The sequence below is a fragment of the Numida meleagris genome, chromosome 4 (genome assembly GCF_002078875.1).
Source record: "Numida meleagris isolate 19003 breed g44 Domestic line chromosome 4, NumMel1.0, whole genome shotgun sequence".
In the NCBI taxonomy this organism is placed as follows: domain Eukaryota; kingdom Metazoa; phylum Chordata; class Aves; order Galliformes; family Numididae; genus Numida; species Numida meleagris.
This window is the reverse complement of record NC_034412.1, coordinates 2,372,681-2,383,545: the sequence shown is the minus strand read 5'-3', so window position 1 is coordinate 2,383,545 and position 10,865 is coordinate 2,372,681. Positions and strand designations below refer to the sequence as shown.

Sequence of the window (10,865 nt, the reverse complement as noted above, 5' to 3'; positions counted from 1 at the left end):
ACAGGAAAAATCTGAAAGAGGTTCTGTTTTTCACTCCCGGAACAAGGTCTAACTCACAGTCTCCTTTTGCTGTGCCAGGTTGAGCTCAGTTGATCTTGGCTGTGATAGAGAACAAGATGTAAGTCCAGAAAGTGGGGACTTTTTGCCCCAAAGTGCAAGTGGAAGCCCTGCTGCCTGGCTCAGCCAGAGCCCCAACCTCAGCACCGTGCATGTTCCTCACACCCAGTGCACAAGAAGCATGCATAAAAATACACAGGAAAAGCATTGTTTCTTGACTGAGCTCCTTGGATTCATCTGTTTCTGTTCCCCATCAGGCTGGACAAGAAAAGGGAGAGCTTAAAAATTAATGCTCTCGTTTCCCCTCGCCTGCTCCCCACCTCGTTGGTTCTGTGGAGCTGGGAAGAAGACAAAGCTACTTTATTATTTACTAACACCTTAAATTTTTGATATCAGTCAAAGTGAGATTCGCCAAATTAAAGGGTACCAACTTGCTTTATGTTAACAGTGAAGTTAATTGCAGGAACACCGCAGTGTGTCAGATCTGCATATAAGCATATGGACACGCTCGGGTCTGTGGGATGGAGCCTCTGCTGCAGCAAAGGCTGAGCTTGTCAAATGAACTCCTGAGGTGGTAACACAAGTTACACACATCTATCAAAAGGAAACATTCTATTTTTTTTTTTTTTTTGCTCAAAGCTCCTAGAGCAAAAGTAGAAGCAGCTCCAAAAATTGTACCTCCTAAGAAGGAAGCACTGGTGCGCACTCTCACCCAGCCTCACAAGCAGCAAGTTAAGAGGCAGATGGAAGAGGAAAGCACAGCTCAAGTCTAAAATAATCAAACAATAATCAAGCATCATTATGCAAAAAGACCATTATGCACTGGTGCTGGGTATCTCGCCTTGTCGAGCTGAGTTACAGCCCTGAGTTTGTCCTTCCAGGGAATTATTTAACCAAACTGCAGTGCTTGAGTAGTGACAGCCAGCCAGCCCTGGCTCCAGCATTACCAGTGCTTGCAGAGAAAGCTGAGCTCACTTGGAGCGGTGAAGCTTCCTGAGATCGACAGGGAAACGATCTTCCATGCCATGGGAGTCTGCAGTGGCTGAACCTGCAAATGAAGTGAGAAGAAGGTCACTGTCTCTGCTTTTAACAATAGCCCTGGGCTTCTGAGATTCATCATTGCTGCCTACTGCTTTAAAAACCAAGTGATGACAATTTGTTAATAAAAAAGACACTTCAAAACAGAAGATGAAAGACAATATGTCTTGTTATTATTCTTATTCTGGAATGCACAGTTCCTCAGAGGTTCTTGCTGTCACATGCAGGAGCTGCCTGCTTCCAGAGTTGCTATAGTCGTTGCAAAATCAGGTTTATGGACTAAATGTTCTTGGAAGTAATTCCACAATCTAGTTACAACAGAAATTTGCTTGTTTGTCACTTAGACCAACCAGAGAATATATGGGTATTACCTGCATTAATGAATCCCCCAAAGTTTTGAAGAACTCCATCCATGTGAGCTCCTCAGAACTACGTTTGGAGTCTCACGAGAAACAATTTCCTGTTCCAGCCTGAGAAATACTCTCTGAATTTTTATTTATTTCACCCCATGAAGGCTCACACCTTTCTTGCTCCGCACCGTACACAACTTGCTCTGTATCCCACTGGCCAGGATTCTTCCTCACATCTGCCAGCACAGAATCCTTCACCTTGCAAAGGGGTTTGAACATCATGGTCCCATCTGGGAGCTGCTTTTCCTTCTGAGGTTCCATCTCCCAGGGTACCTTTTCCAAATCTGCAGCTCCCAACACCTGAGCGTGATGTAATTGATGGAGACATCTCTGCTCCGGTGTTGCTGTAATTGCCATTTCTGTCACTGCATCTGCAGGGTTTCCTCTCCATTATCTCAAAAGAGCTCTGAATGTCTGTATTACCGTAAGCAAAAAAAAAAAAAAAGAGAGAGAAAAAATGGCTGCGCATCTCTGTGCACAGTGCTTCTTGCAGCTCAACTGAAAACAGTTCAAGATTACACTGCGATCTTTGAGATTAATAGAAAAACCTTAAGAATAATTTTTCCTAACCTTTCTGCTTGGATCTCTTGTTTTCTCTTGAAAACCCCAGCTAGAGGGAAAATCCACAGCCCCAGCACCTCAAACTCTGCAGCTGAACCTTTCACAATTGCTTTCTTTGTTGCTGCAGATAACCAAGGATCACTAGAAATCAAGACATCCCTCAATTCCGAAAAAGCTGAATCCACAGGGCCCTCCTTTGTATCCAAGCAGATTCAGCAAACCATTGCTTTCAGCCTTATTTTGTAGGTTTTTCAGATTTTTTTTCCGAAGAACTCCACACTTAAAGATGTCTACAGTTTGTACTGTAACTTATTGTTTCAACTTGCAAAGTATCACAAAAAACAAAATCAAGTAACACATACTTTTACTATAAATAAATCAGACTTCCTGGATCTGCTTCCACCTAGTTCACCATCACATGTTAAAACCAATTCGTGTAAGCATCAAGCCTGAGATTATGACTATTTCTTCACCCAACTCTTCCACAGCTAGGAAGATGCACTTAATTGTATTTTACTTGTGATGTTAATCTGGGACCACAATTTCCCCCTGGCAGAGAACTTCTATGTTTTTTGAAGCAAATCTTCTGCTATCTACATACTCTCTCCCCTCCAGGTTGTCCCTTGCTTCTTCCAGTGCTTAATTACAGGGTTTGGTGAAAAGCAACCTGAACTCTGCTGCCTGATAGATCAACATCTCTACTACAACAATGACAAATCATAGCAATTAGTTTGCATCCCAGCAACGCTTAGCAGTGCACTGGACCAGGCTGTCAAACTGCTTCAGGCACCACCTGACCCCAGCCCTTGCTTACCTACCACAATCTTGGGGGAATTAAATTTGAAATGGCCCAAATCCCATGGAGGACACGAGGATCACGTCTGAAATTGAGTCAGCTTGCTTCCCCTTCCATGTTGCTAATATTGTTTCTGAAGCGTCTTGACAATTTAGAATAATTAGATTTTAATTAGTGCTGATTTTCAGTGGAAGTAGTGCACAGTCACTCAACAACTTCCACGTTACGTGATATAAGTTCGCTGTGAGAATCTGGCCACTTAAAAGGCAAAATAATGAGGTGACTTTATAAGACAATCTCTAACTGACAATGAGAAGCACGCACACATCAGGAGCAGAAGACTAAGAAAATCACTGCAGAGAACAAAAAAAAAAATCACGTGTAAATTATAATCCACATTTGTTTAAAGTACCTATTTTAAATGCATTTCATTACTTTTAGTAAGAAACAACAACCCTTTCAAGCAGGACAATATACAGTCAAACAGGTATTTGAGGTCTTTCATCAGCACACATCTAGGATGTCAGTCCCTAGGAGGAACTTAGAGGAGGTGCCCGCCCAACTCCTGCTTTTTTAACTGGATTTCCCATTGGTTCCCAAACACCCAGCTCCCGGACAAGGTTACCTCTCCTGCTTTCTTCAGTGAAGTGGAGCTGAGTCAAACAGGGGTTGAAGTGCTCTTAACGAGGGATCCCAAAGCATTTTTTGGCACCCCTTTGGTGAGTTCCTTGGAAACGGGTGCATCTGTTTCACAGATACAGAAATTCGCTGGTCACGGACATTCATTGGAAATGAAAGTCAAGTGTCCTAATTAGCTGCACAGTCCACTAATCACTTGACCGTCTTCATTTCCTGAAGCCAAAACCGTTTAATTTTAAGTTTTGCAAGTTGCGCACAGCAGGATATGAGCTTGAATTAGGATACATAGTTTAAAAAGAAGTGCATTTGTTTCCTTAGGAAAGAGTTTCAGTTTGAATACAGTGGCATTTTGAAAGGGGAGCAAATAAAGAAAGAAACAACATATCTAAGTAACAGTGGTACACTGCTGACATACCTGCCTACATTTTTTGACAGCCTGAATTATGGAGGTACTTCGGCACTCAAAAGGAAGAAAAGTCAATTTGCTTCTGGGCTTAAGCTGTCTCTGAGCAATGAATTTTGCTGAAACCAAGAAGAGCTTTAGAGAGTGGGTATTTAAATCACGTGGCATTACTCCTAAAGGATGTATTATTGACAACAGTATGCAAATGTTTGGTATAGTGTTTGGCACAAAGAGTGAACATATGGTATTTAATGCAAGCAAATTAAACCGCTCTTTGGTACAGTCAACTGGAGATGCAACATGCTATAGCAACCCCAAATTGTACAGACAATTTCCCTCCAGATTGGCAACTGTATGAAACTGGTTGAACATACGCACAGTTCAACCAAGTATGTGTTGTTAAATTTCACCCAGGCTTTTCAGATGCATACAAATGATGGATTATACATACAATTTATGGTGAAGCGCTTCCATCGGTAATTCAGTGTTTCTCCATTCCTGTCCTCAAGCGACCAAACTATGATCTCAGGTTGGCCATCTGCACATGTAAATGACTGCCTCCTCTTCCCTCCTCAGTAACTTTTTCCATTCTTTACTTAATCACAGTTGAATCCATTTAAATGATTCTCATTCATATGCACCTGCAACTGTGTGCAGAGCAGAACTAACCCAAGCCCTGCATTGTCTAATACAGAAGTCTAGAAAAGCCTATCTGACCACAGCCCCTTGTATCCTGGTTATACCTTTTGATGGCATCGCTGTGCTGCAGGGTCCATTTCATCCCCTACTGACTCAGAGACATTCTTTATCCCATAATTTTAACTTTGTGGATTTCCTTCTGCTCACCATTCCAACTCCACCTTGCTAAAATCTACCATGAAATGCAAATAGCCCAAACTAAATTTCCTGTGTAATGATATTATAATCACTGAATCTTCAGTTTCACCACCGTTCATCAGATTTGGCTCCTTTTTTAGGATGAAGCCCAAAAAATCTCTCTGTTCTCATCGCCTGCTCACTAGACTGTTCAGGGAGATAATTTTGTTTCACCTCTAGAAACACCTTAAGCTATACTGAAAATATTCCTGCAGTCAGTGCCAATAATACAAACCAACAAAAATCAATGTTTCTTACTTCTCCCACAGAACTCAAACGTCTCTATTAACTAACATTTTCTCTCCCCTTCTCCAACCCCACAGGCTTATAATTTGTGGAAATTTACATTAAAATTTTCATTTTAACCTCTCTCTGCTGTAAGAAGCTAAGCTGCATACTGCCATTTGTAGACAAGTCAAGTCCCTTATTATTTTGCTAATTTTTGTTAACTTCACATATTTTGTTACACAATTTGAGAAGAAGGATTTATTTCTGTACTTTAGTATAGCTGAGGGTAACAGTAGTAAAATAAGATGTTATGAACTGTAGCCTCAGAATCAATGTCAAAATGTTTCAGCTATTTTTATGCTAAACATCATCTCTATGGAAACACTGCAGTTATATTTAATATGAATTACCATAGATTTTTCTAGTAATACAGACTAGAATTAATGTGTCTGGGCTAGTTTTTAAGGGAACAAAGCAGGAATTTAGGCAGTTGGACTGACTGACCTTATTTCTTTTTATCTTTTGCATTAACTTTCTTTCCTGCAACAAGAATCTCTGATACAAACAGCTCTCAATGGCTCTGGTGTGAGCTAGCAGGGCAGGTTTTCGGGCTCTCCACAAAAAAAAATCTCAGGCAATATTAATAGAGCCCACTGACAACCTTTTGAATAATGAATTCACTGCTCCTACAAGTGCTTTCATCTTTAATTCTGAAGTACTTCTCATAATTGCAAATATTATTATTTCTAGCTTTCCATGTCTAAAAAGAAATATACTTAATATACATTTATGCAGAGAGTTCAGGAATCGTGGGCAAAGGGATGGGTTTATTACTTTCATTTGAAACAAAGGAAGATGTGTAGCAAGAAATTTTTGAAGCAATTTGATCCTGAAATCCCAAAGAAATAGTTTTTCCAGGTACAAATTCTGTGGAAGCCGATCCTTTTCCACCTGCAAATTCATGCTGGATGCAGCTTAAGTTGCAGATGTGGAGTAGTGCAGTAGAGTGCTGTTCTATCTGTGAAGTTTTGGTTCATTTATTGCATTCTCTGACTTTCTTTTTCTATTTTTTAACAAACATTAACTTGAATTCTTTAAGTGACCCCATAGGTATTTGTCATTCTCCTCCAACTTTAAACAGACTTGTGTATAAAGATTAAAAAAAAAATAAAAATGCAGATTATCACATTACCAAAGGTTCTCATCCACAAATCAAAAATGTTATAAATTTACAGAGGTACATGCAAGGGCTTAGAACCAGGGTACATGAAATCATGTACATTAAAGAGAGCAATTAAAACTATATAGGGAAATCTGAAAATACACACATTTCAAATTACAGAAATCTGAACTTCAAATTGAGCAGTTAATAACATTATTTACATTATTCTTATACAGATGAAAATTTCCACCAATGACAAAAGGCAGCTTTCACTTGTTCACATTAACAGAAAGATGATTACTTTGTGATTAGCTTCTGAACTCAAGAAACTTCAGACCAGAATGGAGTTTGAATGGGTAAAGGCAAATATCAGGAATGGGTTTTAATCTTTGTCTCAGAAAATATATATATACTTGAAAAGAACATTAGAAAATGGAGAGAATAATAGACATTGATTTGAGTGCACCTCTCATGGAGTTCAAAAGAAAAATACTTTTTTTAAAAAAAAAAGGCATTCAAAAGGAACAGGCTTGTTATTAAATGAGTGCAGAACAATAATTCATCCATTTGAAATACTTGAAAGAAATACTTACTGGAATTCCCTTACATTTTATTCAAAGTAGGAAAATCAGCACTGGCCTCTGCATGGCAGTTCTGCAGCCAGCACTGCTGTCGTGGCACCGAGCAAAACTCCCTAAGAAGCCTTTCCAAGCACTCTCCCAAATCCTGAAATGGCATATTTTGAAGAAAATTTGGCACAAAAAATGTTTTATTTTTGGAATTAAATGAGGATAAACGGCCTCGCAGAGCAAGAAGAAAAATACATATATCTAGATATTCATGCACAGATAGTGAAGAGTTTCACACAAGGGGTAGGGCTGCCAAAATAAACACCGGCTTCTCTCTCCATTTACAGATTGCTTCTCCTAGAACAATCCCTCAGAACATCCTGAACACCATTTAGAGCAAGCGTAAGGGAACAACTTATTTATGCATCTCACGGGCCTTCCTTGCTTTTTCCTCAGGTTCCTTTTTTTTTTTTTTTAAACCATCTTAATTTACACATCTTTATAGGCATTGAAGCAGACTGAGGTTCCCAATCAGGCCAGAGAACCAAAATTTGAGACGTGGAACAGCTACAACCCAGGAAAACTGGGCAATTTGAGCCCCACGTGCTCCCCCAGTTGGCTTTGGGTCTGCTCCAGTATGTTTGGAATTGTTTGACTGAGTGCCGACAGAAAGTTGGGAGAGATTTCACCCGTGGTTACACCACTGGAGGAGAAATTATTGGCCACCAAAAGACACAACATCTGAAAATTTAACCTGCCCAAGTACTGAAGAGGCTCCCACCTCTTGGGCTTCTCAACAAATAGGATTATTCAAGCTAGTGACAAACAGCCCGCTCAGTGGTCACAACAGAGCAGGCCAAGCCACACCTGATGTTGCTTTAAAGAGTTATCGGACTACTGCACCCAGAAAATAAAGTTGCCCTCAGCATGGTATCACAGCAGTAGGACCAACAGCAAAAACTGGAAAACACATTGAAACATCCTTAAAATTACTGGCATTCTAATGAACAAGGGAAAAGAAAGAAAAGCCAGACAATTTGCATTTCAGTATTACATTATATTCAGCTCCACGGAGCTGGGGGAGGCAGGTGAGCATTGCAGCTCCAACCTGTCCTGAGGGCACTTTGATTTTTGCATTATCATCAGTGTCTTCTCCCTCTGATTGAATCAGGAGGTACATTATAGTTGGGAGGCAGCACCTCTGTGTCAGAAGCAACAATAAATCAGATCAGCAGTATAAACATGCTGAGGATGACACCGGTCTGCCCAGCTTTCTGCTGCCAAGATAACAACCCCAGAGACAGCCGAGGTGCCACTGTTTGCCAAAGACACCTTGTCAGCAGCACAAGTCTCAGGGAACGGAGTTAGCGTGGCCTTAAAAAGCATAGAAATGCGTGAGGATTGGAAGGAGCAAAAAAAAAAATATTCAAAATTAAAAAAAAAAAATCTTGACCTGTTATCTTACAGGTGTACGCACCATCCTGAAAACATTGGCACCTGGGGTAGGACAGGAAGGCTTCAGGACAGGAACAAACACTTTGGAATGCAGAGAGTAAACACCAATAATGAAGGTAAAAGATTTAGAGAAACATCAGGCATGCCACAATAATAGTTGCTCCTCAGTTACAGAAGAGTGTTTCCGGTAATTTGAGTTCAGATTTTTTCAAATTAGCGGGTGAGTGATGAAATAAAATTGTCAGATTAATGATATTCTCTTAGCACCTGGTATTTAAATAGAGCAATAACTCTACTTATTGTTATCATCAGATGACACTGAGTGGACCCTGAGACTAACAGAAAAAAAAAAAAAAGCTTAGTACCAAAATAGCTTCAACATGTTTTTTTTTCCTATAATAAGCAACAGTATGTTCTACAGAAATGCTTTTTTTTAATCCATAAATCAAATCAATGGATGTTCTACAAGAACCCCTATTCCTTACCTGTCAATTTTCTACACTGATGTTTCTCTTCACTCAATAGTTATCATATTTATGTCAGTACCACCAATTTGAAAAGAAAGCGTATGTAAAGGAAATAGAAATCCCGACCGTGAGAACTAATTCAGCTCTGTAGAACAGCAGAATTAGAGCAGCCCCAAGCAGCAATGGGGAAGGGGCATCATTTGTTCAACACGTGAGCTGTCTGCCAACCTTGAAGTTATTTAGGGCCAGATTTTATCCACCTTTCCTCATGTGAGGGATTTCAGTAGCAGTTCACAGGGCTAACAGCAGTACTAGTTGTTTGATAGAGACCATCGATTTAGTTAATTACTGGAAGTACCTTCCTCAGGACCATGCAAACACGTGCTGGGAGGGACCCCAGGTGCCTGTGCAGGGAGAAACAGCAAAGCACCTTCAGCCAGTGGTATTAACCAGAGGGCATGGGGAGCACAGTGCATTCCCCCCATTAAAACTAGAATCGTACATTTTGCTACAGGTATCAGAAAAAAAAAAAACAACCAACACAGTTTGAAAAGCACTATAGCTTACTGACAAAACTTGTACTTTTATAAAACCAGATGCTGTTGCAAATATTTTCTGCACTTTAGGTTTTTCACTTTATAAAAATTATATCTCCTCCCCCCAGGACTATTCATTGCATGCGTTATTTTTAAAGCGACTGTTACTATTCACCTAATAGGAGTCTTACACATCCAGCTAATGCAAGAAGCCTGGTGACATAAGATTACAGCATTAGCATACAAGGCTTCTCATGTATAATTTATAGGTACAGGGTTTTAGCTATTTTTTCCCCTCCTTGGACGCTAGGCATAGTGTGCAATTCCAGCTAATCCTTTCATCTTTTTCAATCTAGATCGTGAAGGTCAAACCGAATGCAATATTCCTTATAAAACTCAAACCAAGGTCAGCCTTTGAATTTTATGATCAAAATTTCCCTCAGGAGGATGAAGTAGGAGGTAGCAATCAGCTCACCTCCTGAAACTAACCCTAGCTAATTACCGAACCCTTTCACACCAAAGCGCTTGGGTTGAGAAAGAAAATAACTCTTGTACCTATATTTTTTTATTATTATTTTTGAAGAGGCTCACGGGCAAAGCTAAAGGAACTGCACAGAGCACACAATAGGCTCTTCCCTTGGCACCGTGTGCTGCATGATTTGAAGCAGTGGATCCATATTCCATAATGCTAGATTTTTTGTCTTTACATGATTGGTTTTTCCTTAAGGATAGACAGAGACACCTATGGGCCGTGCATGCACGGCAGTGTTGGCAACAGTGCTTCGTGCACAGCTCCAACGTTAGGTCTTCTTCTTCCAGCAACACTAATCTTGCTCCTTCAATAACTATTTACCCACATCAATTCCTGAAGTTAACGTTCGCTCCAAAAGATCATCATCGCAGACCTTCCTTTCCTATCTGGAAAGTCAGACAGGCTACAACTTAAAGAGAGGCAAGGATGAGCCCTCAGCTCCGTTTTGCTTTATGGAATATTCAGCACCGCAACTGATAAGTCTGTAAACCTCCTCAGAAGGGTTCATCATGCCGGTGAGCATGGCGTGTGGCAAGAACCATCATCTGCCCTCAGTGCCCAGCAGTACGGGCAATAAATAGGAACAGCAACATCACAGCCCCACAGTGTGCTCACCCCGGGAAGCCAGGAAGCCATGTGGCAGGTACCAGCACAAATAGTGCAGCCTAGTTGCCAGGCAACCCTCTCATCTGCCAAAATTCACATTCAAGCAGCTATAAAATCAGTTGTCCAAAGATACGGAAACAAAAACAAGTTGCATCTGCAGCGTCCTATTTTGCTAAGCAAAGTGCAAGAGAACTAATATCTAAAGCCCATGCTAGGCTTTCTGAACATAAACAAATGGAAATAACAACATTATCACAAAACTGTGTTTTCCTTGGCACACAAACCAGTAAGTGCCATCAGGACAAGGGCTCTCCACAATGCAATTCAGAAGCAGCACCATTCACACAGCAGCAACTGGTGTGACCCAGCTCATCTACAGAGGACCAGGCTGTCCCCACATGCTGCCTACAACCCTTTTAATGTATAAGGAAGAAAAAGGAGAGAAACAGGAGAAAAAGGAAGGAGAGAAACAGGAGAAAAAGGAAGGAGAGAAACAGGAGAAAAAGGAAGGAGAGAAACAGGAGAAAAAG

At 40.6% G+C, this 10,865-nt stretch overlaps 1 long non-coding RNA gene across 1 annotated transcript in view; it reads right to left on the bottom strand.

The window, feature by feature from the left end:
- Window positions 667-10,865, bottom strand: part of LOC110398692 — a 54,625-nt gene continuing 44,426 nt past the window's right edge. Inside the window, exons 2-4 of the long non-coding RNA XR_002438560.1 lie at window positions 3,488-3,606; window positions 1,618-1,919; window positions 667-1,105 (exon numbers count right to left, since the gene is read on the bottom strand). This is a non-coding gene — a long non-coding RNA (uncharacterized LOC110398692). The remainder of the gene's footprint in view (window positions 1,106-1,617; window positions 1,920-3,487; window positions 3,607-10,865) is intronic.